Source organism: Takifugu rubripes, chromosome 13 (assembly GCF_901000725.2).
Source record: "Takifugu rubripes chromosome 13, fTakRub1.2, whole genome shotgun sequence".
NCBI lineage: Eukaryota > Metazoa > Chordata > Actinopteri > Tetraodontiformes > Tetraodontidae > Takifugu > Takifugu rubripes.
The window spans coordinates 14,590,294-14,599,430 of record NC_042297.1 but is presented as its reverse complement, the minus strand read 5'-3'; the positions used below and the strand labels follow the sequence as shown (position 1 = coordinate 14,599,430).

At 42.3% G+C, this 9,137-nt stretch overlaps 1 pseudogene; it reads left to right on the top strand.

Moving 5' to 3' along the window:
• Window positions 1-166: 166 nt before the first annotated feature.
• Window positions 167-6,732, top strand: LOC115251997 (monoacylglycerol lipase ABHD2-A-like; annotated as a pseudogene).
• The last annotated feature ends 2,405 nt before the right edge of the window (window positions 6,733-9,137 follow it).

Genomic DNA, 9,137 nt, shown 5'->3' with positions numbered 1-9,137 from the left:
AGAAAGGATTCTTTGCCTTACAAGTTTGCTTTTGTAACTGTTATTGAGTCCTCAGCCTTTTAGCCGTGGCGTCTGGGAATTTTGGGACAATAGCATGTTTACTTGACTGGTCTGTCTTGTTTGGACTCCATCCACTGTGCAGCAGTAGTTTGCTTGTAAAGTCAACATGACCTGGTGTGATATGATTGAAGTCGTGGACCTTGTCGGGACTGTGGATGTTGGCACGGCATCATTCATGCGGTGTCTGCGTTGCCTCATATCGTCATCCTGTTGTGTTACATAACATCAGTTAATTTCACAGGGAAAATCAAAGGCACGTGGCAAGATTTAAGATCCCTCTGCAGTTTAAGTGTCTAATACAGCTTTTTATTTGCTAAAGTGAGCCAGCAAAAATCTGATATGCTGGCAGATTATTTTTAAAGTTAAAGAGAACAAGAAGTTGCTCAACACACGGTTGGTGGATGCCTGAAACCAAATGTCTGAACTTCGGCCTGGACTGTCCTCACCAAACAGAAGCTTGTTTTTCTTTTGCGTTGCAATAACGGCGTCTAGTTCAAGGTTGTCTCGTAACAGATTTTATGTACGGTACCTAAAAAAAACACATTTAATATACGGTAACTGGCAGATGAGACAGCCGATGTGCTAAACTGTATTTATTGAGGGAAAAGCGTTGCTATGGTTTTTGCTTGTTTGTTGTTTATCTCCAGTCCATATGACAACAACACATGTTTCCTCTTCCTGCTCTGCAACCAGTGCAGATCTACTTCTGAACAACAGCTTTCATAATGTTTACAGTTTTTGCTCATAGTGATTACACTGTCGCCAAATGAAAGTAGTCCGACATGTACGTTATGTAAGCGTGTAACTTCTGGATGTGGTAATTGTTGGAACCAGAGAACTCAGTAAACACAAGGCAAAAAGTTTCAAAGCTTCTATAACTGTTCATTTCATTTAATGTTTATGTATTTTAGTGTTTCCCTGCAAAAGCTAAAAGGATCTTGCATAACTGAAGCATGTAAGACATGTTTTTACAAAGCGCAACAATGTGACCAGTTTGGGCAGCAAGTTTTTTTAATTGAATTCTTTAAACTTTTGCCTCCACAGCTTCATAGGGCATTCTTACCTATGTGTACAGCACTGTTCTGTAAATTAATGGAGCTAAACATCTGAAGGATTGTTTTTATGTTGATAGCGTTGAGATCCATCAGTTATTTCCTGTAGATCTGAGCTTTATGTCCTTGGATGATTCTCTCTGAGGTGCAACATTGAATACTACATTGTTCAGCAGAATATTACGTAATGCAGTGTCTTGACTCCCACAGCTGCAGTAACTCCTACATAGGTGTCAGCACACAGGCGTCACATACCTCCCCACAACATAGCAACAGACTGACGTGAATTATGGTTCTCAGTTTGGAGCATGAAACAGATTTCCAAAAACTGTGACTCTGTATGCAAAGCATGTGTTGGACTGTTCGTCTGCTCCCTGGTGTCTTTCAAAACCCAAACCACTCTGCTCAGAAAAAACAGGTTATTTATCTGCTGTCGAATCTTAAATAGATTAAATAAAGGGGTTGGTTTTTGTGTTTTCCAGGTACATTCCCCCCTTACTGTGGGGTAAGAGCGGACACCTACAGACGGCACTATATGGAAAACTTGGGAGAGTGAGCTCACCTAATCCCAGTGGAGTCCGAATGTACCTGCCCATGGTGGATGGGGCCACTGCCACCTTTGACCTTTTGAGCCCATGGGGAACCATCAAACAGGAGGTGATTACTTATGTGGAGTCTATGTTCTGCCTGATGACTTTGTTTTCTTGCCATATCAAAGATGCAGATATGGCGTTGAATGGAAAAGATTTATAAACTGTATTGGACAGCCAAATGAAAAGCATAATAATGCCGTATATAAATGTTAATATCAAAGGATTTCCAGTTTAGTTATCAGAACACAAACGACTCCCATCTAAGTGATTTTTAAATAAACTGTGTGTAATTCAATTGTTGAGAAATGGTAGTTTCCTGCTCCGAATACGGTATCTTAGCTGACCTATGACTTAAGCCTGATCCTGTGATCTGCCGGGAAGCTTTAGACTCTTTACTGAAATGAAGCCTTTTTTTAGATCCTGTTTTGCTTCAGCATAAATGAGTGCTGTGATACTTGATATTGGATTGACAGTAATCTGCTCTGCTCCTTTTAAATTGATTAGTTAGTTGCAGGCTTATTTAGTCTCACTGTCTGAACCGCGGTCGTACGGTCTTGTAACATTTTCTCCAACCCATCTGCCTGTTCCTCCAGCCGACATCACCATGGTGATATGCCCTGGTATCGGTAACCATAGTGAGAAGCATTACATCCGAACATTTGTGGATTATGCTCAGAAGGATGGGTACCGCTGTGCTGTGCTGAACCACCTTGGAGCTCTTCCCAACATCGAACTTACCTCTCCCCGCATGTTTACCTATGGTGAGATTCTCTCTGAACAGAACATCACTGGCTGAAGAGCTTGTATGAGTTGAGCAAAAACAAGTATTTCATTTTAATTCAATTCCAGTTAATTAATAAAGAAACAATATAGACCCATACTGATCCCAGATATACAATCAAAAGGCAAAGCACCTTGAATTAAATAGAAAGGGTCAGACCTGTAAGATTTTCATGGACCCAACCTTGATACCCTGAGCCAAAGGCACCTTCAGTGGAACTGCTGATCTGGGAGCAGCTGATTGTCCCTCCCCGGTGTCATATATCAGTTGTTCACCTCTTATCTCACCCATTCAGGTTGCACATGGGAGTTTTCCTCCATGGTTGGCTACATTAAGCGGACGTACCCTCAGACGCAGCTGATCGTGGTGGGCTTCAGTCTGGGCGGAAACATTGTCTGCAAGTTCCTGGGGGAGAACATGGTGAACCAGGAGAGAGTGCTATGTTGTGTCAGCATCTGTCAGGGGTACAGCGCTCTCAGGTGGGTCAGCCTCTCACTGCAAGATTAAAGCTCATCATATTATCAGAGCCAATGCCCAGAAATGAATAGCACTTCCATAACAGTCCACCAAGCATCTCATGCCACATTTGTGCATTCAGCTAATGTTTCTTTTTCAGTTTTGATTTATAAATCACCCTGTTATAAAATAACATTTAAATGTAATCAACAGTCCGTCAGTGTTTGAGAGCTTGTCTTTGTGGCAGGTGCTTTATATTCAGGCTCAATGTTCTACCTCATATATCACTGCAATGTACTGAACTCACCTGAATGTCACACCCTGAATGACTCTGTTTATAGACTGTGTTACTCACACAGCCTTTTTTTAACCAAAGATCTTGGAGCATGCAGAACTGGCACAACAGCCACTGTGTCTTAGCGGACAGGAGAGTCCCTCCCCCCCCCAGTCAAAATTGATTCTCCAAACTGGCCCCTTTGTCATGGGGCAGCAGCTATCTCTCTTTATGCTCAACATTACACATGATAGTTGTGTTTGACCTCTGTCAGGGGGTCTGGGGTGGCTCTGATCATGACACATTTAAAGCCTCTCGCAGGCGCTGCACGATGGCGTCAATCTCCTGCAGAGACCCTTTGTCCCATGGATTACCAGGGACAGTTTACTGTCTTGTTTGGAATGCAGACATCTGCATAACATTGTGTTTGTCTTCCTCCCTCAGGGCTCAGGAAACATTCCTGCAGTGGGATCAGTTCAGACGCTTCTATAATTTTCTCATGGCCGACAACATGAAGAAAATCATCCTCTCACACAGGTAGTGTTGTTGACCTCCCACTTTTCTCTCAGTGACACTTATTTTTTGAAGGTAAAAACAGTGACATAGGAAGCGCAATTCATGAATTCTCTGACAGTATTTTTCCATGTGTGTCATGTTATATAAAGCGCGTGTAATTCTATGGATTTTTTGGTGGCAACATTACAGGCACAGTCTGTTTGGAGGCAGCTCAGGGAAAACAATAGATGCTGATCTCAGTCGGCTTTACACGGCCACGTCCCTCATGCAGATCGACGACAACATCATGAGGTAAGAAGGAACAGTCACTGCGGCGCCTATTTCCCTTTTGTTTTGCCCGCGGATGATTTGTGCATCTCCATCCATGTTCAACAAAGTCAAAGTTATTTAATGTGTGGAATCTGAAATGTCCCCTAAGTAAAACAACGTTTTTGTGTGTCATCAGGAAATTCCACGGCCACAGCTCTCTCAAAGAGTACTATGAGAAGGAGAGCTGTGTGCACTATATACACAACGTAAGAGCTTCCATCTGGGTCTATTCACATTGTTTTTCTCCTGTCTTTTTGTCTGTGTGTGTGTGTGTAATAACAATCCCTTTTTTCTACCAGGTGAAGGTGCCACTGTTGCTCGTCAACTCTGCAGACGATCCTCTTGTTCATGACTCGCTGCTCGCCATCCCGCGCACGCTAGCAGGTAATTAAAGGGGTGTGTCATAGCAACACTGAAGCCCAGTGTGAAAGGATCCTGAAATACGTTCAGTTTTATTTGAAAGGATTTAAAAAATACTGGTTATGGCATTTTCCTAATAAGAATTTGTTTATTTCTTCACGGGAATGGATCAGGGACATTTCCGCAATATACTCTAGTGATTGTGAAGCCTATTTTTTTCTGCAGTAGTGCTATAGTTAGACTTACTCACACCTTTTTTTAGGAAGGGAAAATCCCTCATGTAAGGGTATTTGTGGGTGGATTATTACTGTAAATCAGAATCAGCGCCATCCTAAATGTCTTTCCAGAAAAAACTCTTACTGTAAAGAGGATTTGGTGTCTAATTCAGATCTGTGACTCAGTTGAAAGACACATCACCCCACAAAAACAAACAAATAAGAAACCTAAAACTGCTGAGCTGATTGTTTATTTCACTGGGCAAAAAATAAAGAATTTATTTGATGCTGCTCAAGAGAACCAGCTGTTCCAATTCCATTCGGTCTCCACCTGTCACTTAATACCTGCTGAGTCAGCGCCTCTGAACATGCAAAGATGCCTCAGTGTAGCTCAGCTGTTGTCATTGAAAGAGCTCTGAGACACATTCCCCTGGCCTCTTATTTACTGGTGCACTACATCAGGCTCGCCTACTAACACAGAATGAGATCCGGTTCTTTTTGACTAGACCAATCTGGCTTTCAATATTATAATGGATTCCCTTCGTTGCTTCTGGGACTGTAAAAAAAAAAAAAAAAAGGAACATTTTAAGGTGAAGCCCAAGTGCGTGGGGGGGGATGGGGGTTTCAGCACATTTTCATCTGAGTCCAAGCCTACGTGACACAAGTGAATTCTTCATTCAGATTAGAGATCTTCCGTCATATCACTTTAGCCACAGATAAAGCTGCTAGAGGGTGAATTATGCTGTTATCTGTTTGATATGAGAACGCACCCATGCTAACCATAAAAGCCCCGCCAGGTCCATCTTTGAAATGATCTCTGTTGGTATATCAGATCCTAGACTAGTCATACTATGCAGAAGCCTTATGTCTGTGTGTACTGTGTCATCCTTTAGCAAAGAAGTCTAATGTGGTCTTTGCCCTGACGCTCCACGGAGGCCACCTGGGCTTCTTTGAGGGTGCAGTGCTCTTCCCTCAGCCCCTCACCTGGATGGACAAGGTGATTGTGGGTTACGCCAACGCCATGTGTCAGTGGGAGAAACAGAAACCACCATGCCAAAGCACGGACCTGAGCACCAAAAGCTCCTGCACAACCGAGAAAGCGTAAACCTCTGTATCTAACCCCCCTACTCCTCTCCCTTCCAACTCTCCCCCCGGCTGTCTCGGCACCGTGGAGATGCCTGAAACCAACCTACACTGGCGTTTTCTTTTCTGCCTTCTGCTCTGATGCTGGCGAGCAGTCCTGTCACACCCATTTGCACTTTCTTCAGGCCTTTTTCTTCCTTTCCCCCGCTGTTCTGAGAGAGACTTCTGGCATCGCCGCAAACTTTCTGGACACACGTTGTTGCAGTGGTGGAACTCTGGCTCCAAATCTGCACCCGCAGCGTGGGCTGGAAACAGGATACCTCGCTGTTAATCTGTGTGAATAAAAAGGCACAGAGGGGGCCGTGTTTCTCAGTCGCTGCGCATAAGTGACTTTTGTAATCACCAACACCTTACAGTATGTTAGGGAACATAAACAACAGGCTGCCTTTACTCTCTCTCTCTCCCTTCTAAAGACTTTAAAATGTTTCTTTGTCTCAGATCCTTTGCTAACGGGGTTCTTGACCAAACGCGATGGTGGTCCAAACAGGAGCACCAGTTTAGAGTTACCTAGTAAAAACAGAGCACACAAAAAGCCTCCTACTACTGTAAACAAGGACTGTGCTGCTGTCGGTGCCCGCTGAAGCACTTGTAAGAAGCTCACTGCATTTTCACCGCCAAGGCTGTTCAGCCTGATCTGCTGTCTTAACCAGCACAGCAGCTTAGTCGTGTGTTTGTGTGTAACCCAGATGCGGTGTGGATGAGTTCCTGACCCCTGATTGGAAAATGTGCTAATTGTGTTTAAGTAAGTGTGAGTCCAGTTGACTGTACTGGGTCTGTCAGCCATCATATTGCCTGTTTCTCTGGGTGAATTATCTACTGTTGGTAGAAGCGGGAAATTAGGCCTTCTACACATCTGTTTTTCCAGTAACACTCTTCCTTGCACTTGTGGTCAGTGCCTCTCAGACATGAGCAGCGTTCTACCCTCAGAGGGGATCCGTGGATATCTCAGCAGTTGTTCCCTTACTTTAATTTACAGCACTTTACCCCCATTTTACCTGTCTTGCCCCGTTAAGTCAAATCGGAGTTAGTGATGGTTTAGATCTCTGTATGGATGATGAAGAACACGATGGCCCCCAGCATTCCCGAGTTCTTGGTCTATCTGCCTCTGATCAGCTGCAGGTTCAGCCAAGTCTCCAGATCCTTCTGCACAAATCTGTCACCCCTGGAAACGCCTCCAATCGTCTCGCGTGTTGCCATCTTTGTAAAGGTTTTCCTTGGCTTTCTGAACCGTGAGGCGAGACAAGCAGGAGGGCTCAGAAAGCAACCGTTGGTTTCATGGACCGCATTGAGTCCATGTCTTTATTCTTTAGTCTGGACTTGTTTTTTGCTGAAACAATACCGCAATAATGATACTTGTAGACTTCCTAATCTGAGTCGCATTGATGTGAGTTATCCTGCAGTCCAGCCAAGTAATCTCAGATCTGCAGCACTGTGATTCAGACAGATGGAAGATCTGAATTGGTGAGATAACATTCATACCGGTGCTTCAGGAGAGGCTGCGCCAGCCAAATGTTGTTTTATTAAGGTGGATTTTGATACACTTGTGTTTATGTTGTGCGTTGAGCATATCCAGACAAGTCCCGTAAAAGCAGTCATGGTAAAGAATATTAAGGTTTTAATTTAAATTGAGGCTCTTTATCCAAAGTAACACTGTTAATAGAAAGTTTAAGCTCTGAAGTTTAATCAGCTCTGGGGGATTTAATTGTCTTTAAATGAGCTTGCTTGGTAGGATATTCTTTGCTAAGTCTATAATTTTGTTTTTAATATCATTCTAATGCTGAAAAAGATTTAAAAATGGCGTTCAATTGATTCATCGTTATTGATAAGGGTTCATTACGCAGTGAATTTGTGCAGTCTGGGAAAGTTTCACTGCTCCAGCAGCAAAGTCTTATCATCCTCCCATAAACTCCTCCTGGGTCACAGAGATTTGGTGCCAGCTGCCACCTCAACAGGAGGAAAAAACATCCTATTTTTCTGGGGGGTTTTTTGTTGTTTTTTTTTTTTAAAAAAGACTAGCTAGAGTAGTTTGAACTGCTGTCTCAATCTGTTGGATGAGAGGAGAGGCAGAACCACAACAGCCTGTCCATCAGGGCACTCTGCTCTGAATTCCCTGAAAGATTTTGAAATAATTCTGACCTGTTCAAAGTCTGGACAAAATAGTGACACCAGCACTACTTTTTGGCCACCTGCAAACTGCACAATATGCGGGTTTGGATGTATTCTTTTATTTTGCAATATTTGTGAGTCTTTGTGTGCACTTTTTATTGTTTCTATATTTTTGTGTTAATGTGTTGTTGAGTTCAGCACTTTTGTACTCTGTCACATGACCACCTCTGACAAAAACCCAAACATATTGACTTTATAACAATGATTATATAAAAGTGTATATTCCCATTATCTAAGGGAACATGTAAGGAAAATAAATGGGTAATAACCAACATTGAGGGAGGAATTTTTTGGTTGTAAAAAAAAAAAAAAAAAGTGTCACCATCAGAACCAAATGTTTTCTTATGGAATGTGGAGATTTTTTTTTAAATGATATTTGAATGTGCTCTCCTGTATTTATTGTAACCCAGTGCATTTAAACACCCCTCGTTTTCTCCTAGGAATTATGTCCTGATATTGAGAAAGTTAAAACACAAATCTAGAAACACATTACAAGGAGGATTAAAGAGGTTTAACTTTGCTGAAATCCTGCTGGTCCAAACAAGCAGCCAAACACCATCATGCCCCTTTAATTTTGTGTTTTAATGCTCACTAATGGTAAAGAATAATTTGGTGTAAAGGAACACGTCATGATGTACTCCTGTACGAACGCTGAATGTTCATGTTGGCGTGCGTGATCTGTGAGGATATAAATATATGGTTATTGTGTTCCTAAATAAATTATTTTCTCAAAAGAAAAGAAAAAGTTCTAATTTTTCATCTCCACTGAGATAACACTCTTGTTAATAATTCATATTTAGCAACATCCAACATAGGTTGTAGAATAGTAATTAAACTGTTACTATGGTGCCCTCTTGCGGCGATTATCCGTTATTGTCTGACAACATGTTGAATTATAACATTGTTATAACAACGGTTTATAAATGAGACATGAATGGGCAAAAAGAAATCTATTTAATGGTTAACAGCTCAGCCTGGTATAACTGCAAAGCGGAACAGTGGTTCACCAAACATCCAAGTGTTACAACTCAACAAGACTGCTGGGAGAGCTTTCCGTTTCCATGGTGATATACGAGGAGACTTGTGGAGCTGATCCGTCACCGGTCTCTGCGACACACTTGTGTATATTTAAGACTGTTGGCAGGAGGATGAGGTGTATGCTGTGACTTATTTAAGGCAAACAAAACCTCTGACTCTAAATCCTGACTTATT